Here is a 25,014-nt window from a genome sequence, read left to right as displayed (position 1 = left end):
GCTATCCCATCTGACCTCAAGAAAATCCAGAAGTTAACTGGATGTGTGGCAGCCTTAAGCCGCTTTATCTCCCAATTAGGAGAAAAGGCACTCCCCCTTTATCACCTTCTTCAGCGCACCGAACACTTCGAGTGGACGGACGCAGCCACGACCGGATTGGAAGAAATAAAAGCCATCCTGGCCACCAACCCAATCTTGGCCGCGCCAAATGTCGGTGAACCAATGCTGTTATATATAGCGGCAACTCACCAAGTTGTAAGCACAGTGCTCGTCGACGAACGAGAGAAGGACGGACATAAATTCGCACTTCAAAAGCCGGTATATTATGTATCCACTGTCCTCACTCCATGCAAATCATGGTACCCACATTATCAAAAGATAGCATACGTGGTATTCATGGCATCCCGGAAATTATGACACTACTGTCAAGAGTGTTCAATTACGGTGGCCTCAAAAGTACCACTCAACGACATCATAAACAACCGCGATGCCACGGGCCGGATTGCCAAATGGGCTATCAAGCTCCTCCCGTTCGACATAACATATAGACCACAGTGAGCCATTAAGTCGCAAGTACTGGCCAATTTAGTCGACGAGTGGACAGAAGCCGAACTCCCTAAAGAGTACAACGCGTACTCCAATTGGATCATGCACTTTGACGGCTCTAAAATGCTGGCTGGTCTGGGGGATGGTGTCGTCCTGACATCCCCCACCAGAGATACAGTCCAATACGTACTCCAAATACTATACACAGACTCCAACAACGCAACCGAATACGAGGCCCTATTACACGGTCTAAGGATGGCAGTTTCCATGGGCATTAAACGCCTGGAGGTGCGTGGGGACTCAAACCTCGCAATATCTCAAATAAATGGAGACTTCGATGCCAAGGATCCGAAAATGGCGGCATATCGCAACGCCGTCCTCAAAATTTCAGGTCGGTTCAAGGGGCTTGAATTCCACCATGTGGCTCAGGAGAACAACCAGGTGGCGGATATCCTCGCCCGTATCGGCGCTAAGCGCGATCCTGTCCCACCTAACATCTTCTTGGAAAGGTTGTTTAAGCCATCCGTGGTATGGGAAGGGGACACCGGTAACAATATTCCGGACCCAGCCACAACACCAAATGCCGAACACTCTGACACAATCGGAGGCTCTGCCATTGAAATAACACCTTCAGCCCACGCGATAATGGCCGTCATCGCCCCGTGGACGGAACCATTCCTAGCCTACCTAACTAGGCAGGAACTACCCGAGGACCAAAATGAGGCACGATGCATAGTGCAGCGATCTAAAGCCTACAAGGTCCACGAGGGATAGCTTTATAAGAAAAGCACTACCGGAGTCCTTCAAAGGTGCATCTCCGAAGAGGAAGGGCAGAAGCTTTTGGCAGAAATCCATGCTGGACTAGGCGGCCACCACGCTGCAGCCCGGGCCTTTGTAAGCAAGGCCTTCTGTACAGGTTTTTATTGGCTGACGGCCCGAGCAGATGCACAATATCTGGTCCAACATTGCGTCGGTTGCCAGCTTTTTGCAAACCAAAGCCATATGCCGCCTACCGCTCTCCAAACAATCCCCATTACTTGGCCCTTTGCAGTCTGGGGCCTTGATATGGTCAGACCCCTCAAACATACTTACTGGTCATGGTGGATAAATTCACCAAATGGATAGAAGCCAAACCCGTCAAAACGGCTGAATCCGGACCGGTGATAGACTTGATATCTGGGGTTGTACACCATTATGGCATCCCCCACAGCATCATCACTGACAACGGCATGAACTTTACAGCCGACGAGGTGAAACTTTGGTGCAGCAACATGGGCATCAAGCTCGATTATGCTTCTGTCTATCACCCGCAAACTAACGGTCAAGTCGAGCGAGAAAATGGTCTTATCATGAGCGGCATCAAACCCAGATTAGTGCGGTCCTTAAAGGAATCAAACACGCACTGGGTAGAGGATCTCGACTCCGTACTATGGGGGCTGCGGACCACGCCGAATCGCACTACCAGATACACACCGTTCTTTATGGTGTATGGCACAGAGGTGGTTCTGCCCTGCGACATAATTCGTGACTCACCTCGAGTGCGCATGTACGAAGAAAAAGAGGCCGAGCTCGATCGGCGGGACAGTTTGGACGCCCTGGAGGAGGAGCGTGACATAGCAAAAGGCCGTTCTGCATTCTATCAGCAACAGGCTCGAAGGTCTCAAAGCAGAGAAGTACAGGCCAAAACCTATAACGTTGGCGAACTAGTTCTACGCCTGCCCGGGAAGAAAAAGAACAATTTCAAGCCCAAATGGGAAGGTCCCTTCATTATTGACCAGGTTCTGACTGGTGGAGCGTACCGTCTACGGGATGCATCGGACAATCGACTCGAGCCAAACCCATGGAACGCAGCCAGACTCCGAAGATTCTACGCCTAGTGCCGGACTCTATGTTCGTCTCCTTACCCCTGTCAATTTTTTGCGTATCAATTATCTGTCTTTTCTCTCTTTCTCTCTTCCTTTTTCTTCTCCTCAAGGACATAAAAGGCTAACTTGTGTCTTGGTTACACAATCTTGACACGCTAACCGCGCTCATTATACCTGGGGGCTTCTTATACAGAAGCTTAATATAACTATTTTTCTGGGCTTTATGCCCCACACATGTGTTATTCTTCCACATGTACCTTTTTTCGCCATTATATGCATCGATATGACTTAAGTTTTGGCCAAGCTGGGTTGCCTAGCTCTTGTATTTATGCCCTATGTTCCCGTTAATTCGGCTAGGGTATAAGGGGAGCACCTCTGTGATTGTTACTGCCGGGTCAGCCGGATGTGTACCTCAGACTGGGTGAAGCCGAAAGCTAGTGTTCATAAGGGAATATTCGGTCGGTGAACAAAAGATGACTTTTATTTATTTTGATACATGCCCCCACCTGTTATAGCCTGCATCTCTTTTCGCAGTTCGGACATGCACATTAGGGCATGCGTACCCAGGGAAAGGAACCCTTAACGGAACTATTCTCCCTGGAAGATGTTTCTTACTATCCATGTAATATAACATAGCTAGTTGGGTACTTGTCTGTTCAAGCACTTATGACCCCTATGCCTGGTTTCCACGCATACCCCGGTTTTTACATAACCGAGCGGGTATTCGGATACACTCCGGACTATCGGGTCCAGAGGTCGAAGCGAAAAGGTCCGCCATGACAAATGATTTACAATCCGGCTAGGGACATTATATATGTCACTTAAAGTACACAGTCACTTAGACTGACTAAATTCTTCTTCTATACCATCCAACAGGTTGTCTAGCCTACAATCCTGTTGGGAATACTTTGCGGCTAATTCTACTTGGTCATACACCAAACTACGGGGATCTCTTTCCCATTGGGCCCCACAGGTCCGACCTCGGCCATGTGGTTTGGGTCAGCTTTGGTATACCGCGTCTTCACCATGGCCCAGGCTTCCCTTGAACCTGGTCGGCAGGCTGATATCTTCCATAATCGGAAGCGCCGCCGCACTCCCTTGAGCTTCTCTATAAGCTAAACCATGCCTCCTGGCGGGGAGGCGGATGGCCACAAGGATTGGGCAATACCCTGCATCACCTGCCGAACTTGTTCGTGCAGTTGTGAGAGCTCTGGTAGAAGATCACCCGCAGACCCGGGCATCTCCTCTGCGGGACGACCCGTCACCATTCCTGCAGACATAGCTCTGTTAGCCGGCTTCTTCGCCGAACTCCTTGAAAAGTTCATTCAAGAACTTACTAAAAATGCCGCGTCGAAGCCGCTTATTCTCCTTCACGGAGTCCGCAAGCTGGGCTCGGACATCTTTCAGTTCCACGTCCAGCCGGATATTGGCGTCCTGCAGATTTTTTTTCTCCTGCCTGACCCGCGTAAGCACGCGCTCGCCAGCATTTAGCTGTCGATTAGCATGTTGCGCATCCTCCGGCACGGCCTCCGGATTCACTTTGGGGTCATCTGCAACATCTATTGTTAGATTTGCATGCATGCCGCATACTATCTGGTACCTGTCATTCTTTGCAATGGAAACAAGTGTTACCAGAGGGGGCCTTCTCGGACTCCTTCAACGCGGCCACCGTGGCCCGTAGCTAGGCTTTGCACTCTTCCAGCTCTTGAGACAATTGGGTATTCTTCTCTGTAAGAATCTACACAAATAATGATCCTTAAATCAGTTGTGTCAACTGTTCCAAGTCTCAAGGGCTACTGATATATATATAATCGTCAGATTTTCTTACCCGTATATCCTTTACAGATTGATCCGTGGCTCTGGCAAAACCATTTTGAGCAGCACGGATGTATGCGTCTCCTGAGTTGAAGGCATCGAACGCCTCTTGGGAGAAACAAGCATCACAGAGTATGGCCCGACGACGCCTGTGATTCATGGCGCTCTCCACTTCAGAATTTGTAGCGGATAGTCTATCCGCATCCTCTGTAGGAGGAGCATCCAGCGTTTGCCCCATGTTAGCTTCCGCCTGTATGTTCGGCCCTGCAACCCGACTGGTGGAGGCGTGATCGGCAACCTCTCCGGATATAGTCCGGCGAGCGTTTTTCCTACCAGGAAACATGGACGTCGTTATATTTTAAGAAAGATGACAACCACGGAGTGAGGTTCTGTATCATACCTCTGCGCCGGGGTCTCAGTCCTGACCGCCTTCCTTTTTGGCCTACCCGGCTTCGGTGTCCCTCGTTGGCGAGTCACTGCGGGTTCGGCATGGCGTCCTGAGGGTCTTCCCTGTAAAACACCATATGTGTACGATAGGTGAAGTGCATAAAAGGGGATCCTTCTCGAAAGTTGGGACTCCGGTTTTTCTTACATGCGATACAGGGACTAGCCCAGGATTGTCGGCTATGATGGCCACCATGGCATCATCGCAGCTCAATTCATAGAATGTCCTGTCGATCAGCTCCACAAATATGTCCGGATCCTCTTCGAGTCTGGGATCGAGGGCCCGGTCAGGGTCCTCCGGTTGTGGAGGTGGGGTATTGACCTCCCTTACAGCTTTTTGCAGTTCCTACCATGAAACAGCAAGGTGAGTATTTATGACGAAGAATGCGGGAAGGTTGGGAGTAAAAAGTGACAGCTCACCCAGCTTGGAGGGTTGTACATGGAGAATCCATCCCGTGGCTTAATACGGATGAACTCCTCTTCCTCTCCCTTGAACAACTCGAACAGAATTTTTGCTAGAGCAGCAGCGGAATCCGGTCCCTTACGCCCGCAGCGGGTGGCATCATCTTCCCCGTTAAAGCGCCACATGGGGTGCCCTCGATATTGAAGTGCTGCACCCCCCGCATTATACATATTGACATAACCTCGATTATTGTCAATCCTAATTGAGCCAGCGCTTTTATCTGGCCCATTGATACGTCTCTGTCGTATCTATAATTTTTTATTGTTCCATGCCAATATTATTCAACTTTCATATACTTTTTGGCAATTTTTTATACTATTTTAGGGACTAACATATTGATCCAGTGCCCAGTGCCAGTTCATGTTTATTGCATGTTTTTTGTTTCACAGAAAACCCATACCAAACGGAGTCCAAACGGAATAAAAACTGACGGAGATTTATTTTGGAATATTTATGAATTTTGGGAAGTGGAATCATCGTGAGACGGTGCCCGAGGGGGGCACGAGGTCGGGGGGGCGCCCCAAGGTGTCAGGCGCGCCCCTGACCCTCATGGCCACCCGTAAGGCGGTTGGAGCCCTTCTTTTGCCGCAATAAAGCTAATATTCGGATATAGATCGTGTTAAAATTTCAGCCCAATCGGAGTTAAGGATCTCCGAGAATATAAGAAACGGTGAAAGGGAAGAATTTGAGAACGCAGAAACAGAGAGAGACAGAGAGACAGATCCAATCTCGGAGGGGATCTTGCCCCTCCCGTGCCATGGAGGCCATGGACCAGAGGGGAAACCCTTCTCCCATATAGGGAGGAGGTCAAGGAAGAAGAAGAAGGAGGGGGGCTCTCTCCTCCTTGCTTCTGGTGGCACCGGAGTGCCACCGGGGGCCATCATCATCACCGCGATCTACACCAACACCTCCGCCATCTTCACCAATATCTCCATCACCTTCCCCCCTCTATCTACAGTGGTCCACTCTCCCGCAACCCGCTGTACCCTCTACTTGAACATGGTGCTTTATGCTTCATATTATTATCCAATGATGTGTTGCCATCCTATGATGTCTGAGTAGATTTTCGTTGTCCTATCGGTGGTTGATGAATTGCTATGATTGATTTAATTTGCTTGTGGTTATGTTGCTGTCCGTTGGTGCCCATCATATGATTGCGCGCGTGGATCACACCCTAGGGTTAGTTGTATGTTGATAGGATTATGTATTGGAGGGCAAGAGTGACAGAAGCTTCAACCTAGCACAGAAATTGATGCATACGGGATTGAAGGGGGACCAATATACCTTAATGCTATGGTTGGGTTTTACCTTAATGAACATTACTAGTTGCGGATGCTTGCTAATAGTTCCAATCATAAGTGCATAGAATTCCAAGTCAGGGATGACATGCTAGCAGTGGCCTCTCCCACATAATACTTGCTATCGTCTAGTAAAGTAGTGAATTGCTTAGGGGCAATTTCGCAACTCCTACCACCACTTTTCCACACTCGCTATATTTACTTTATTGTTTCTTTTATCTAACAGCCCCTACTTTTCATTTACGTAATCTTTATTATCTTGTAAACCTATCCAACAACACCTACAAAGTACTTCTAGTTTCATACTTGTTCTAGGTAAAGCGAACGTCAAGCGTGCGTAGAGTTGTATCGGTGATCAATAGAACTTGAGGGAATATTTGCTCTACCTTTAGATCCTCGTTGGGTTCGATACTCTTACTTATCGAAAACTGTTGCGATCCCCTATACTTGTGGGTTATCACCCATCAGGTAAAGGACTTCTCCGTTACCTTCCTCCTGAGGGCTCCGTGGGCTCCAGCTTCGGCTTTTCTTCAAAGGGGCATTGTCGAACTCGGGAAGTCCCCTCCGAATAGGATCTGGAAGGGGGACGTCCTCCATGTAAAACCACTCTGAAGGCCAGTCTTTGGACGTCTTCTTCGGGGTACCGGACAGGTATCCGATCCCGGCGATGCGCCATATTTTGGCTCCGCCCACTTGACATACTGACCCCTCCTGTGTACGGGGCACAAGGCAGAATAGCCTCTTCCACAGCTCGAAATGAGCTTCGCAGCCCAGAAACAGCTCACAAAGGGCAACATAATCAACGATGTGTAATATGGAAGAGGGGGTGAAATCATGCAACTAGAGGCCGTAAAACTCCAGGAGTCCGCGGAGGAACGGATGGATTGGAAATCCAAGTCCCTTAGTAAACAAGGGACAAGGCATACCCGCTCCCCCTTGGAGGGATTGGGGAAGCTCTCCGCTTGCTCCTCGCCATTATAGGTGGCAAGCCCGGCTCGAACGGGGACCATATATGATGGAGGGAGAAATCCTTGGGTTTGTAACTCTACTAATTGGCTGTGCAGGATGGAACACTTCTCCCAATCACCGGGCTTAGGGCTACGGGAGCGGGAGGAGGAGCTGCGATGGTCGGCCATGTTGGAATGGATTTTTCTGAGCGCGCTCCGATGGATACTCGCCGTGAGAGGATGTGTGGTTTGGATCTAAGAATCCCCATCCCTTTAATAGACAGTTTACTTACATGGCTAGGGTGGCGAATGTAAAAATGCCCTGGCTCCTCGCATTCGCTCGACACGTGGAAGATAGCCCTTATTGGGCGCAGAAGCCAAGAAGTGCAACAATTATGGGGAGCCGAACACTACTCAGCAGATATTCAGAATTTGGAGAAGAACCCGCCTTGCAATGTCGAAGACAATCTGCGCGCCAGACTCATCGTCATTGAAGCCTAGTTCGGGGGCTACTGAGGGAGTCCTGGATTTGGGGGTCTGCGGACAGCCGGACTGTATCCTTTGGCCGGACTGTTGGACTATGAAGATACAAGATTGAAGACTTCGTCCCATGTCCGGATGGGACTCTCCTTGGCGTGGAAGGCAAGTTTGGCGATACGGATGTGTAGATATCCTCCCTTGTAACCGACTTTATGTTACCCTAGCCCCTTCGGTGTCTATATAAACCAGAGGGTTTAGTCCGTAGGACAACATACAATCATACCATAGGCTAGCTTCTAGGGTTTAGCCTTTACGATCTCGTGGTAGATCAACTCTTGTAATACTCATATCATCAAGATCAATCGAGCAGGACGTAGGGTATTACCTCCATCAAGAGGGCCCAAACCTGGGTAAACATGGTGTCCCCGCCTCCTGTTACCATCCGCCTTAGACGCACAGTTCGGGACCCCGTACTCGAGATCCTCCGGTTTTGACACCGACAATAGTACTTCTTCCACGTGGCGCCGTATCTGACACCGTGCACGCATCCATACGACGGCTGAGTGTCCGCCGGGAGTCGTTTCAATATGTTCAACGCCGGGTTGAATGGGGGTGTCCCACTTGGGCCTCGCCAATGCCTCAGACAGCGAGTTGCTTTCGGCCGCAATCCCGTGCTACTCTCTCTGCAAAAGGAACAAGGATCGTTTACAAATATGAATAAACGTGCAGTCAAATTGATCAAAAACTAAAATTACCAGCAGTCTCATGAACTCCGTCGTGATCAGGTCCATCTTGAAAACCTTCTTGACTGAGTCCCAATGGTGCCTTGTCCTGAGGACATCACGCTCCTGCGGGACGGTGAAGTCTGCCAAGGGATCTGGGTTGCCCAGACTTTCACGTTCCGCGTCATCCTTGGCCCATATGGACCTCTTCCCGCCGTAACCACGGCTTCCGAGGTGGTGGCGCCCGATGTTCCTCTGTTGAAGCCCCTTCATGTACTTTGACTTTTTTTGGCAGCTTCGGCCGCGCAAGCTACCTTGAATATTTCAACTACTCTTGCGTGATTGTAGGATTATCCTTTAAAATCTCAGAGTAGGGTTCCTTCTTGTTGACGATCCGATGTTTCACCCTTGGAAATTGTATACGGGATTGATTGAATCCTCGACATCGTGGTTCATCCGATGAGATCATCGAGGAGCATGTGGGAGCCAACATGGGTATCCAGATCCCGCTGTTGGTTATTGACCGGAGAGCGATCTCGGTCATGTCTACATGTCTCCCGAACCCGTAGGGTCTACACACTTAAGGTTCGGTGACGCTAGGGTTGTAGGGATATGTATATGTAGTAACCCGAATGTTGTTCGGAGTCCCGGATGAGATCCCGGACGTCACGAGGAGTTCGGGAATGGTCCGGAGGTAAAGAATTATATATAGGAAGTGCTGTTTCGGCCATCGGGACAAGTTTCGGGATCACCGGTATTGTACCGGGACCACCGGAAGGGTCCCGGGGGTCCACCGGGTGGGGCCACCTGCCCCGGGGGGCCACATGGGCTGTAGGGGTGTGCGCCTTGGCCTGTATGGGCCAAGGGCACCAGCCCGAAGAGGCCCATGCGCCTAGGGTTCAAGAAGGGAAGAGTCCCAAAGGGGGAAGGCACCTCCTAGGTGCCTTGGGGAGGAGGGATTCCTCCCTTGGCCGCCGCCCCCCTAGGAGATTGGATCTCCTAGGGCCGGCGCCCCCCCTAGGCCCCCTATATATAGTGGGGAGATGGAGGACTTCTAACCCACGCCTTTGGTGCCTCCCTCTCCCTCTCCAACACCTCCTCCTCCTCCATAGAGCTTGGCGAAGCCCTGCCGGAGTACTGCAGCTCCACCACCACCACGCCGTCGTGCTGCTGCTGGAGCCATCTTCCTCAACCTCTCCTTCCCTTGCTGGATTAAGAAGGAGGAGACGTTGCGCTGACCATACGTGTGTTGAACGCGGAGGTGCCGTCCGTTCGGCGCTAGGATCTCCGGTGATTTGGATCACGTCAAGTACGACTACCTCATCCCCGTTCCTTGAACGCTTCCGTGCGTGATCTACAAAGGTATGTAGATGCCATCCAATCACTCGTTGCTAGATGAACTCCTAGATGGATCTTGGTGAAACCGTAGGAAATTTTTTTGTCTTCTGCAACGTTCCCCAACAGTGGCATCATGAGCTAGGTCTATGCGTAGTTCTCTTGCACGAGTAGAACACAAATTAGTTCTGGGCACTGATGTTGTCAACTTTCTTGCCGCTACTAGTCTTATCTTGCTTCAACGATATTATGGGATGAAGCGGCCCGGACCAACCTTACACGTACGCTTACGTGAGACCGGTTCCACCGACTAACATGCACAAGTTGCATAAGGTGGCTGGCGGGTGTCTGTCTCTCCCACTTTAGTTGGAGCGGATTCGATGAAGAGGGTCCTTATCAAGGGTAAATAGAAGTTGACAAATCACGTTGTGGCTTTCACATAGGTAAGAAAACGTTCTTGCTAGAACCCTTTTTTCAGCCACGTAAAACTTGCAACAACAATTAGAGGATGTCTAACTTGTTTTTGCAGCGAGTGCTTTGTGATATGATATGGCCAAAGTTGTGATGAATGATGAATGATATATATGTGATGTATGAGATGTTCATGCTATTGTAATAGGAATCACGACTTGCATGTCGATGAGTATGACAACCGGCAGGAGCCATAGCAGTTGTCTTTATTTTTTGTATGACCTGCGTGTCAATGAGAAACGCCATGTAAATTACTTTACTTTATTGCTAAACGCGTTAGCCATAGTAGTAGAAGTAATAGTTGGCAAGCAACTTCATGGAGACACGATGATGGAGATCATGATGATGGAGATCATGGTGTCATGCCGGTGACAAGATGATCATGGAGCCCCAAGATGGAGATCAAAGGAGCTATGTGATATTGGCCATATCATGTCACTATTATTATTTGATTGCATGTGATGTTTATCATGTTTTTGCATCTTGTTTACTTAGAACGGCGGTAGTAAATTAGATGATCCCTCATAATAATTTCAAGAAAGCGTTCCCCCTAACTGTGCACCGTTGTGACAGTACATTGTTTCGAAGCACCACGTGATGATCGGGTGTTAGATTCTAACGTTCACATACAACGGGTGTAAGACAGATTTACACATGCAAACACTTAGGTTGACTTGACGAGCCTAGCATGTACATACATGGCCTCAGAACACAGAAGACTGAAAGGTCGAGCATGAGTCGTATAGAAGATACGATCAACATGAAGATGTTCACCGATGTTGACTAGTCCGTCTCACGTGATGATCGGACACGGCCTAGTTAACTCGGATCATGTTATACTTAGATTACAGAAGGGATGTCTATCTAAGTGGGAGTTGATTGAATAATTTGATTTAGATGAACTTAATTATCATGAACTTAGTCTAAAATCTTTACAATATGTCTTGTAGATCAAATGGCCAACGTAGTCCTCAACTTCAACGCGTTCCTAGAGAAAACCAAGCTGAAAGACGATGGCAGCAACTATACGGACTGGGTCTGGAACCTGAGGATCATCCTCATAGCTGCCAAGAAAGATTATGTCCTACAAGCACCGCTAGGTGACGCACCCGTCCCACAGAACCAAGACGTTATGAACGCTTGGCAGACACGTGTTGATGATTACTCCCTCGTTCAGTGCGGCATGCTTTACAGCTTAGAGCCGGGGCTCCAAAAATGTTTTGAGAGACACGGAGCATACGAGATGTTCGAAGAGCTGAAAATGGTTTTCCAAGCTCATGCCCGGGTGGAGAGATATGAAGTCTCCGACAAGTTCTTCAGCTGTAAGATGGAGGAAAATAGTTATGTCAGTGAGCACATACTCACAATGTCTGGGTTACACAACCGCTTGACTCAGCTGGGAGTTAATCTCCCGGATGACGCGGTCATTGACAGAATCCTCCAGTCGCTTCCACCAAGCTACAAGAGCTTTGTGATGAACTTCAATATGCAGGGGATGGAAAAGACCATTCCTGAGGTATTTGCAATGCTGAAATCAGCAGAGGTAGAAGTCAAAAAGGAACATCAAGTGTTAATGGTGAATAAAACCACTAAGTTCAAGAAGGGCAAGGGTAAGAAAGCCTTCAAGAAGGACGGCAAGGGAGTCGCCGCGCCCGGCAAGCAAGCTGCCGGGAAGAAGCCAAAGAATGGACCCAAGCCCGAGACTGAGTGCTTTTATTGCAAGGGAAGTGGTCACTGGAAGCGAAACTGCCCCAAATACTTAGCGGGCAAGAAGGCCGGCAAAACAAAAGGTATATGTGATATACATGTAATTGATGTGTACCTTACCGGTATTCATAGTAGCTCCTGTGTATTTGATACCGGTGCGCTTGCTCACATTTATAACTCAAAACAGGAGCTGCGGAATAAGCGGAGACTGGCAAAGGACGAGGTGACGATGCACGTCGGGAATGGTTCCAAGGTCAATGTGATCGCCGTCGGCACGCTACCTCTACATTTGCCTTCGGGATTAGTTTTAAACATTAATAATTGTTATTTAGTGCCATCTTTGAGCATGAACATTGTATCAGGATCTCATTTAATTCGAGATGGCTACTCATTTAAATCCGAGAATAATGGTTGTTCTATTTATATGAGAGATATGTTTTATGGTCATGCTCCGATGGTGAATGGTTTATTCTTAATGAATCTCGAGCGTAATGCTACACATGTTCATAGTGTGAGTACCAAAAGATGTAAGATTGATAATGATAGTCCCACATACTTGTGGCACTGCCGCCTTGGTCACATAGGTGTCAAACGCATGAAGAAGCTCCATGCTGATGGACTTTTGGAGTCTCTTGATTACGAATCATTTGACACGTGCGAACCATGCCTCATGGGTAAAATGACCAAGACTCCGTTCTCAGGAACAACGGAGCGAGCAACCAACTTATTGGAAATCATACATACTGATGTGTGCGGTCCAATGAGTGTTGAGGCTCACGGTGGCTATCGTTATGTTCTCACCCTCACTGATGACTTGAGTAGATATGGGTATGTCTACTTAATGAAACACAAGTATGAGACCTTTGAAAAGTTCAAGGAATTTCAGAGTGAGGTTGAGAATCAACGTGACAGGAAAATCAAGTTCATGCGATCAGATCGTGGAGGAGAATACTTGAGTCACGAGTTTGGCACACACTTAAGAAAATGTGGAATAGTTTCACAACTCACGCCGCCTGGAACACCTCAGCTTAATGGTGTGTCCGAACATCGTAATCGCACTCTGTTAGATATGGTGCGATCTATGATGTCTCTTGCCGATTTACCGCTATCTTTTTGGGGCTATGCTTTAGAGACTGCCGCATTCACTTTAAATAGGGCTCCGTCGAAATCCGTTGAGACGACACCGTATGAATTATGGTTTGGGAAGAAACCTAAGCTGTCGTTTCTAAAAGTTTGGGGATGCGATGCTTATGTCAAGAAACTTCAACCTGAAAAGCTCGAACCCAAGTCGGAAAAATGCGTCTTCATAGGATACCCTAAAGAATCTATTGGGTATACCTTCTACCTCAGATCCGAAGGCAAGATCTTTGTTGCCAAGAATGGATCCTTTCTAGAGAAAGAGTTTCTCTCGAGAGAAGTAAGTGGGAGGAAAGTAGAACTTGATGAAGTATTACCTCTTGAACCGGAAAATGGCGCAGCTCAAGAAAATGTTCCTGAGATGCCTGCACCGACTAGAGAGGAAGTTAATGATGATGATCAAGATACTTCTGATCAAGCTCCTACTGAAATTCGAAGGTCCACAAGGACACGTTCCGCACCAGATTGGTATGCCAACCCTGTCTTGGAAATCATGTTGTTAGACAACGGTGAACCTTCGAACTATGAAGAAGCGATGGCGGGCCCGGATTCCGACAAATGGCTAGAAGCCATGAAATCCGAGATAGGATCCATGTATGAAAACGAAGTATGGACTTTGACTGACTTGCCCGTAGAGAGGCGAGCCATAGAAAATAAATGGATCTTTAAGAAGAAGACAGACGCGGATGGTAATGTGACCATCTATAAAGCTAGGCTTGTCGCTAAGGGTTATCGACAAGTTCAAGGGGTTGACTACGATGAGACTTTCTCACCGGTAGCGAAGCTGAAGTCCGTCCGAATCATGTTAGCAATTGCCGCATTCTATGATTATGAGATATGGCAAATGGACGTCAAAATGGCATTCCTTAATGGTTTCCTTAAGGAAGAATTGTATATGATGCAGCCGGAAGGTTTTGTCGATCCTAAGAATGCTGACAAGGTGTGCAAGCTCCAACGCTGGATTTATGGGCTGGTGCAAGCATCTCGGAGTTGGAACATTCGCTTTGATGAGATGATCAAAGCATTTGGGTTTACGCAGACTTATGGAGAAGCCTGCGTTTACAAGAAAGTGAGTGGGAGCTCTGTAGCATTTCTCATAATATATGTAGATGACATACTTTTGATGGGAAATGATATAGAACTTTTGGACAGCATTAAGGCCTACTTGAATAAGAGTTTTTCAATGAAGGACCTTGGAGAAGCTGCTTATATATTAGGCATCAAGATCTATAGAGATAGATCAAGACGCCTCATAGGTATTTCACAAAGCACATACCTTGATAAGATATTGAAGAAGTTCAATATGGATCAGTCTAAGAAGGGGTTCTTGCCTGTGTTGCAAGGTGTGAAATTGAGCTCAGCTCAATGTCCGACCATGGCAGAAGATATAGAAGAGATGAGTGTCATCCCCTATGCCTCAGCCATAGGTTCTATTATGTATGCCATGCTGTGTACTAGACCTGATGTAAACCTTGTCGTAAGTTTGGTAGGTAGGTACCAAAGTAATCCCGGCAAGGAACACTAGACAGCGGTCAAGAATATCCTGAAGTACCTGAAAAGGACTAAGGAAATGTTTCTTGTACCTGAGATCTGCCGGTTTTGACACCGACATTGGTGCTTTCATTGAGAGTTCCACTGTGTCGTCATCATAAGGAGGGATGGCTCGTCTCGTTGTCAAGAACAACATCACCTCTGGGGGAGCCCTGGTTGTAGGCCAAACTCTCCGACTAGGCGGCTTTGTCATGACCGCCCGCTCGGCCGTTGCGCCGACGATGACTTCTCGGGTCATCGAAAATAGCCTCCACATCGGCTCGAAATTCACCGAGCAGATGGATCCAATGGAGCTCTCCTATTTAAACGAGCTCTTGGATCGCATCACCGCTCTGGGAGTCGCTACGGACTATGATCAGATTGGGCTTAAACCCGACCAAAGGGAGATTAACACTCTGCCGGTCACCCATCAGATAGCGGTGGTGGAGGAGCAATGCAGCGATTCTCCCTCTATCCTGAGGACGAACTATGTCTAGATTCTCGAGCTCTCTAAGTCGGATACCCGCCCACGGGAGGACATCGCCCTAACCCTGAACCTAGAAGTAGGCTGCATGCCGAACCTGCGGGGCAACATCCCGGAGCTCGAACTTCCAAGATCGTAAACTCCCCCGCCCTGGGGTCTCAGATTGGGTCAAGGTCTGGACTTAAATCCACCCACCCACCCAGATATAAACGATCTTTCCCACATTAGGCAAGAGACCCAAGAGACAGTACATCACTATTGGGCCAGATTCCTCCTTGTAATGAACAAGGTCAAGGAATGTCGCGAGGAAGACGCAATTTCGTTCTTTTGCAACAATTGCACGGACAAGGGAATCCTCAACGCCATAAGTCGCCGTGACATAGCACACTTTGCTGACTTGGCGGCCATAGTACGGAAGTACTGTGCGATGGAAAGCGCCTGGAAAACCCAAACAAATTTTGGGATAATCTGGCCCTGACAAAACCCCCAGTCCAAACTAAAAGGGTGCACTCTCATAAGTCGCCCGACTCAATTAGAAAGAAGCAAAAGCCCACTACAGGGCGTGGAACCGTATTGGAGGGATGGCTTAGCAGGCCCTGCAAAATTCATAGTACAGCGAATACCATACCAACACACAACCTTAGAGCATGTTGGGTACTCCGGCAGGTGGCCAAGAGCGGTGAGGATCTCCTCCTCCAAAACACCGCAGAGCACCATCCCGTGGATAACAATACAATATTGACAGTCTTCGAGACCTTCGCCTCAAATAGTAGGCGTAAGCGAGCACTCCGCAGCCTTGCCGAAGTCTGCCACGTGGAAGCAATAAATCCATGGAGCGACACGGCTATCACCTTCAATGACAGTGACGAACCTAAATTCCAAACATCCCGAGCACCAGCCGCCTTGGTCCTCAGTCCAATTGTGGACGGCTTTCGGCTTACTAAAGTGCTAATGGACGGCGGCAGCGGATTAAACCTCATATATGAGGAGAGTCTTCAAAATATGGAAATAGACTGAAACCTCATTGAGCAAAGCAGCACGACCTTTCGAGGAATCATCCCCAGTCGGGAGTCACGTTGTGCTGGGAAAATAACACTAGATGTGGTATTCGGCACTCTGGAGAATTACAGGTCCGAAGAAATTACATTCCATGTGGCCCCGTTCAGCAGTGGATACCACGCCCTTCTAGGGCGGGAGGCATTCACGATCTTCCAAGCCATACCCCATCATGGGTACATGAAGCTCAAAATGCCCGGGCCCAATGGAATCATCACTCTAGCTAGTGATCCGGACATAGAACTCCGCGCCGAGAACAAAACAGCTGCACTGGCCCTCGAGGCATTATCCGAAGCCCTTGTGGCGGAGGAATTAACCGTGCTGCGCTCCACAGTGGACAGGGACGACGTGATACTTGACAAAAGATTCAAGTCCACCTCTTTTAAACCAGCAGATGAAATAGTCAAATTCCAAGTACATCCAATGGACCCCACAAAAACAGCATCCATCGGGGCATAGTTAAACCCCGATGTAGACGCCGCACTACGGGAGTTCCTGCGTGAGAATTGGGACATATTCGCCTGGCATCCTTCAAAAATGCCAGGAATCCCATGCAGGCTAGCCGAGCATAGCCTTAACATTCTAAAGGGATTCAAGCCGGTCAAGCAGACTCTTCGGCGTTTCTCCGAACGTAAGCGACAAGCCATGGGAGAAGAGCTAGCCAAGTTACTGGAGGCCGGATTCATTAGAGAAATAAAGCATCCAGACTGGCTAGCAAACCTGGTGATGGTACCAAAGAAGGACAAATCATGGCGCCTATGCGTCGACTTCAAGGACCTTAATAAGGCTTGCCCAAAGGATCCCTTCCCCCTCCCTTGCATCGATCAAATTATCGACGCCACCGCAGGACACGACTTGTTGTGCTTCCTCGACGCATACTCCGGTTACCACCAAATTAAGATGGCGGAATCTGATCAAGCCGCAATGGCATTTATCACTCCATACGGCCCCTTCTGTTTTAACACAATTCCCTTCGGGCTAAAAAACGCCGGCGCAACATATCAGCGTATGATTCATACATGTCTGGAAAAGCAGATCGGCAAAACAGTGGAGGCATACGTAGACGATGTGGTCGTTAAAACTAGACACATCGACTCCTTAATAGACGACTTGAGGCTCATGTTCGACAATCTCTGAACAAACGACATTAAGCTCAATACGGAAAAATGCGTTTTCGGCATACCCGCCAGAAAGTTCCTGGGCTTCATCGGCTCCAGTAGACGAATTGAAGCAAATCCTACTAAAATCCGAGCTCTGTCGTAGTTGGCTACCCCAACTGACCTCAAGCAAATCCAGAAGTTAACTGGATGTCTAGCAGCCTTAAGCCGCTTTATCTCCCAATTAGGAGAAAAGGCACTCCCCCTTTATCGCCTTCTTCGGCGCACCGAACACTTGGAAAGCGCGATCCTGTCCCACCTAACATCTTCTTGGAAAGGTTGTTTAAGCCATCCGTGGTATGGGAAGGGGACACCGGTAACAATATTCCGGACCCAGCCACAACACCAAATACCGAGGCTCTGCCATTGAAATAACACCTTCAGCCCACGTGATAATGGCCGTCATCGCCCCGTGGACGGAACCATTCCTAGCCTACCTAACCAGGCAGGAACTACCCGAGGAACAAAATGAGGCACGATGCATAGTGCAGCAATCTAAAGCCTACAAGGTCCACGAGGGATAGCTTTATAAGAAAAGCACTACCGGAGTCCTTCAAAGGTGCATCTCCGAAGAGGAAGGGCGGAAGCTTTTGGCAGAAATCCATGCTGGACTAGGCGGCCACCACGCTGCAGCCCGGGCCCTTGTAAGCAAGGCCTTCCATACAGGTTTTTATTGGCTGACGGCCCGAGCAGATGCACAATATCTGGTCCAACATTGCGTTGGTTGCCAGCTTTTTGCAAACCAAAGCCATATGCCGCCTACCGCTCTCCAAACAATCCCCATTACTTGGCCCTTTGCAGTCTGGGGGCTTGATATGGTCAGACCCCTCAAAAATACTTACTGGTCATGGTGGATAAATTCACCAAATGGATAGAAGCCAAACCCATCAAAACGGCTGAATCCGGACCGGTGATAGACTTGATATCTGGGGTTGTACACCATTATGGCATCCCCCACAGCATCATCACTAACAACGGCACGAACTTTACAGCCGACGAGGTGAAACTTTGGTGCAGCAACATGGGCATCAAGATCGATTATGCTTCTGTCTATCACCCGCAAACTAACGGTCAAGTCAAGCGAGAAAATGGTCTTATCATGAGCGGCATCATACCTAGATTAGTGCGGTCCTTAAAGGAATCAAACACGCACTGGGTAGAGGAGCTCGACTCCGTACTATGGGGGCTGCGGACCACGCCGAATCGCACTACCAGATACACACCGTTCTTTATGGTGTACGGCGCAGAGGCGGTTCTGCCCTGCGACATAATTCGTGACTCACCTCGAGTGCGCATGTACGAAGAAAAAGAGGCCGAGCTCGATCGGCGGGACAGTTTGGACGCCCTGGAGGAGGAGCGTGACATAGCAAAAGGCCGTTCTGCATTCTATCAGCAACAGGCTCGAAGGTCTCAAAGCAGAGAAGTATGGTCCAAAACCTATAACATTGGCGAACTAGTTCTACGCCTGCCCGGGAAGAAAAAGAACAATTTCAAGCCCAAATGGGAAGGTCCCTTCATTATTGACCAGGTTTTGACTAGCGGAGCGTACCGTCTACGGGATGCATCGGACAATCGACTCGAGCCAAACCCATGGAACGCAGCCAGACTCCGAAGATTCCAGGCCTAGTGCCGGACTCTATGTTCGTCTGCTTACCCCCGTCAATTTTTTGCGTATCAATTATCTGTCTTTTCTCTCTTTCTCTCTTCTTTTTTCTTCCCCTCAAGGACATAAAAGGCTAACTTGTGTCTTGGTTACACAATCTTGACATGCTAACCGCGCTCATTATACCTGGGGGCTTCTTATACAGAAGCTTAATATAACTATTTTTCTGGGCTTTATGCCCCACACATGTGTTATTCTTCCACATGTACCTTTTTTCGCCATTATATGCATCGATATGACTTAAGTTTTGGCCAAGCTGGGTTGCCTAGCTCTTGTATTTATGCCCTACGTTCCCATTAATTCGGCTAGGGTATAAGGGGAGCACCTCTGCGATTGTTACTGCCGGGTCAGCCGGATGTGTACCTCAGACTGGGTGAAGCCGAAAGCTAGTGTTCATAAGGGAATATTCGGTCGGTGAACAAAAGATGACTTTTATTTATTTTGATACATGCCCCCACATGTTATAGCCTGCATCTCTTTTCGCAGTTCGGACATGCACATTAGGGCATGCGTACCCAGGGAAAGGAACCCTTAACGGAACTATTCTCCCTGGAAGATGTTTCTTACTATCCATGTAATATAACATAGCTAGTTGGGTACTTGTCTGTTCAAGCACTTATGACCCCTATGCCTGGTTTCCACGCATACCCCGGTTTTTACATAACCGAGCGGGTATTCGGATACACTCCGGACTATCGGTTCCAGAGGTCGAAGCGAAAAGGTCCGCCATGACAAATGATTTACAATCCGGCTAGGGACATTATATATGTCACTTAAAGTACACAGTCACTTAGACTGACTAAATTCTTCTTCTATACCATCCAATAGGTTGTCTAGCCTACAATCCTGTTGGGAATACTTTGCGGCTAATTCTACTTGGTCATACACCAAACTACGGGGATCTCTTTCCCATTGGGCCCCACAGGTCCGACCTCGGCCATGTGGTTTGGGTCAGCTTTGGTATACCGCTTCTTCACCATGGCCCAGGCTTCCCTTGAACCTGGTCGGCAGGCTGATATCTTCCATAATCGGATGCGCCGCCGCGCTCCCTTGAGCTTCTCTATAAGCTAAACCATGCCTCCTGGCGGGGAGGCGGATGGCCACAAGGCTTGGGCAATACCCTGCATCACCTGCCGAACTTGTTCGTGCAGTTGTGAGAGCTCTGGTAGAAGATCACCCGCAGACCCGGGCATCTCCTCTGCGGGACGACCCGTCACCATTCCTGCAGACATAACTCTGTTAGCCGGCTTCTTCGCCGAACTCCTTGAAAAGTTCGTTCAAGAACTTACTAAAAATGCCGCGTCGAAGCCGCTTATTCTCCTTCACGGAGTTCGCAAGCTGGGCTCGGACATCTTTCAGTTCCAGGTCCAGCCGGATATTGGCGTCCTGCAGATTATTTTTCTCCTGCCTGACCCGCGTAAGCACACGCTCGCCAGCATTTAGCTGTCGATTAGCATGTTGCGCATCCTCCGGCACGGCCTCTGGATTCACTCTGGGGTCATCTGCAACATCTATTGTTAGATTTGCATGCATGCCGCATACTATCTGGTACCTGTCATTCTTTGCAATGGAAACAAGTGTTACCAGAGGGGGCCTTCTTGGACTCCTTCAACGCGGCCACCATGGCCCGTAGCTAGGCTTTGCACTCTTCCAGCTCTTGAGACAATTGGGTATTCTTCTCTGTAAGAACCTGCACAAATAATGATCCTTAAATCAGTTGTGTCAACTGTTCCAAGTCTCATGGGCTACTGATATATATATAATCGTCAGATTTTCTTACCCGTATATCCTTTACAGATTGATCCGTGGCTCTGGCAAAACCATTTTGAGCAGCACGGATGTATGCGTCTCCTGAGTTGAAGGCATCGAACGCCTCTTGGGAGAAACAAGCGTCACAGAGTACGGCCTGACTTCGCCTGTGATTCATGGCGCTCTCCACTTCAGAATTTGTAGCGGATAGTCTATCCGCATCCTCTGTAGGAGGAGCATCCGGCGTTTGCCCCATGTTAGCTTCCGCCTCTATGTTCGACCCTGCAACCCGACTGGTGGAGGCGTGATCGGCAACCTCTCCGAATATAGTCCGGCGAGCATTTTTCCTACCAGGAAACATGGATGTTGTTATATTTTAAGAAAGATGACAACCACGGAGCGAGGTTCTGTATCATACCTCTGCGCCGGGGTCTCAGTCCTGACCGCCTTCCTTTTTGGCCTACCCGGCTTCGGTGTCCCTCGTTGGCGAGTCACTACGGGTTCGGCATGGCGTCCTGAGGGTCTTCCCTGTAAAACACCATATGTGTACGATAGGTGAAGTGCATAAAAGGGGATCCTTCTCGAAAGTTGGGACTCCGGTTTTTCTTACATGCGATACAGCGAGTAGCCCAAGATTGTCGGCTATGATGGCCACCATGGCATCATCGCAGCTCAATTCATAGAATGTCCTGTCGATCAGCTCCACAAATATGTCCGGATCCTCTTCGAGTCTGGGATCGAGGGCCCGGTCAGGGTCCTCCGGTTGTGGAGGTGGGCTATTGACCTCCCTTATAGCTTTTCGCAGTTCCTGCCATGAAACAGCAAGGTGAGTATTTATGACGAAGAATGCGGGAAGGTTGGGAGTAAAAAGTGACAGCTCACCCAGCTTGGAGGGTTGTACATGGAGAATCCATCCCGTGGCTTAATACGGATGAACTCCTCTTCCTCTCCCTTGAACAACTCGAACAGAATTTTTGCTAGAGCAGCAGCGGAATCCGGTCCCTTACGCCCGCAGCGGGTGGCATCATCTTCCCCGTTAAAGCGCCACATGGGGTGCCCTCGATATTGAAGTGCTGCAGCCCCCGCATTATACATATTGACATAACCTCGATTATTGTCAATCCTGATTGAGCCAGCGCTTTTATCTGGCCCATTGATACGTCTCTGTCGTATCTATAATTTTTTATTGTTCCATGCCAATATTATTCAACTTTCATATACTTTTTGGCAATTTTTTATACTATTTTTGGGACTAACATATTGATCCAGTGCCCAGTGCCAGTTCATGTTTATTGCATGTTTTTTGTTTCACAGAAAACCCATACCAAACGGAGTCCAAACGGAATAAAAACTGACGGAGATTTATTTTGGAATATTTATGAATTTTGGGAAGTGGAATCATCGTGAGACGGTGCCTGAGGGGGGCTCGAGGTAGGGGGGCGCCCCAAGGTGTCAGGCGCGCCCCTGACCCTCGTGGCCACCCGTAAGGCGGTTGGAGCCCTTCTTTCGCCGCAATAAAGCTAATATCCGGATATAGATCGTGTTAAAATTTCAACCCAATCGGAGTTAAGGATCTCTGAGAATATAAGAAACGGTGAAAGGGAAGAATCTGAGAACGCAGAAACAGAGAGAGACAGAGAGACAGATCCAATCTCGGAGGGGCTCTCGCCCCTCCCGTGCCATGAAGGCCATGGACCAGAGGGGAAACCCTTCTCCCATATAGGGAGGAGGTCAATGAAGAAGAAGAAGGAGGGGGGCTCTCTCCCCCTTGCTTCCGGTGGCACCGGAGTGCCACCGGGGGCCATCATCATCACCGCGATCTACACCAACACCTCCGCCATCTTCACCAATATCTCCATCACCTTCCCCCCTCTATCTACAGCGGTCCACTCTCCCGCAACCTGCTGTACCCTCTACTTGAACATGGTGCTTTATGCTTCATATTATTATCCAATGATGTGTTGCCATCCTATGATGTCTGAGTAGATTTTCGTTGTCCTATCGGTGGTTGATGAATTGCTATGATTGATTTAATTTGCTTGTGGTTATGTTGCTGTCCTTTGGTGCCCATCATATGATTGCGCGCGTGGATCACACCCTAGGGTTAGTTGTATGTTGATAGGATTATGTATTGGAGGGCAAGAGTGACAGAAGCTTCAACCTAGCACAGAAATTGATGCATACGGGATTGAAGGGGGACCAATATACCTTAATGCTATGGTTGGGTTTTACCTTAATGAACATTACTAGTTGCGGATGCTTGCTAATAGTTCCAATCATAAGTGCATAGAATTCCAAGTCAGGGATGACATGCTAGCAGTGGCCTCTCCCACATAATACTTGCTATCGTCTAGTAAAGTAGTGAATTGCTTAGGGGCAATTTCGAAACTCCTACCACCACTTTTCCACACTCGCTATATTTACTTTATTGTTTCTTTTATCTAACAGCCCCTAATTTTCATTTACGTAATCTTTATTATCTTGTAAACCTATCCAACAACACCTACAAAGTACTTCTAGTTTCATACTTGTTCTAGGTAAAGCGAACGTCAAGCGTGCGTAGAGTTGTATCGGTGGTCAATAGAACTTGAGGGAATATTTGCTCTACCTTTAGCTCCTCGTTGGGTTCGATACTCTTACTTATCAAAAACTGTTGCGATCCCCTATACTTGTGGGTTATCACCCATCAGGTAAAGGACTTCTCCGTTACCTTCCTCCTGAGGGCTCCGTGGGCTCCAGCTTCGGCTTTTCTTCAAAGGGGCATTGTCGAACTCGGGAAGTCCCCTCCGAATAGGATCTGGAAGGGGGACGTCCTCCATGTAAAACCACTCTGAAGGCCAGTCTTTGGACGTCTTCTTCGGGGTACCGGACAGGTATCCGATCCCGGCGATGCGCCATATTTTGGCTCCGCCCACTTGATATACTGACCCCTCCTGTGTACGGGGCACAAGGCAGAATAGCCTCTTCCACAGCTCGAAATGAGCTTCGCAGCCCAGAAACAGCTCACAAAGGGCAACATAATCTACGATGTGTAATATGGAAGCGGGGGTGAAATCATGCAACTGGAGGCCGTAAAACTCCAGGAGTCCGCGGAGTTACGGATGGATTGGAAATCCAAGTCCCCTTAGTAAATAAGGGACAAGGCATACCCGCTCCCCCTTGGAGGGATTAGGGAAGCTCTCCGCTTGCTCCCCGCCATTATAGGTGGCAAGCCCGGCTCGAACGGGGACCATATATGATGGAGGGAGAAATCCTTGGGTCTGTAACTCTACTAATTGGCTGTGCTGGACGGAACACTTCTCCAAATCATCGGGCTTAGGGCTACGGGAGCGGGAGGAGGAGCTGCGATGGTCGGCCATGTTGGAATGGATTTTTCCGAGCACGCTCCGATGGATACTCGCCGTGAGAGGATGTGTGGTTTGGATCTAAGAATCCCCATCCCTTTAATAGACAGTTTACTTACATGGCTAGGGTGGCGAATGTAAAAATGCCCTGGCTCCTCGCATTCGCTCGACACGTGGAAGATAGCCCTTATTGGGCGTAGAAGCCAAGAAGTGCAACATTTATGGGGAGCCGAACACTACTCAGCAGATATTCAGAATTTGGAGAAGAACCCGCCTTGCAATGTCGAAGACAATCTGCGCGCCGGACTCATCGTCATTGAAGCCTAGTTCGGGGGCTACTGAGGGAGTCCTGGATTAGGGGGTCTCTGGAAAGCCGGATTGTATCCTTTGGCCGGACTGTTGGACTATGAAGATACAAGATTGAAGACTTCGTCCCGTGTCCGGATGGGACTCTCCTTGGCGTGGAAGGCAAGTTTGGCGATACGGATGTGTAGATCTCCTCCCTTGTAACCGACTTTATGTTACCCTAGCCCCTCCGGTGTCTATATAAACCGGAGGGTTTAGTCCGTAGGACAACATACAATCATACCATAGGCTGGCTTCTAGGGTTTAGCCTCTACGATCTCGTGGTAGATCAACTCTTGTAATACTCATATCATCAAGATCAATCGAGTAGGACGTAGGGTATTACCTCCATCAAGAGGGCCCGAACCTGGGTAAACATGGTGTCCCCCGCCTCCTGTTACCATCCGCCTTAGAGGCACAGTTCGGGACCCCGTACTCGAGATCCTCCAGTTTTGA

The sequence above is a fragment of the Triticum urartu genome, chromosome 7A (genome assembly GCF_056163025.1).
Source record: "Triticum urartu cultivar PI428250 chromosome 7A, HENAU_Tu73, whole genome shotgun sequence".
In the NCBI taxonomy this organism is placed as follows: Eukaryota; Viridiplantae; Streptophyta; class Magnoliopsida; order Poales; family Poaceae; genus Triticum; species Triticum urartu.
Note: the sequence above shows the minus strand (reverse complement) of the source record.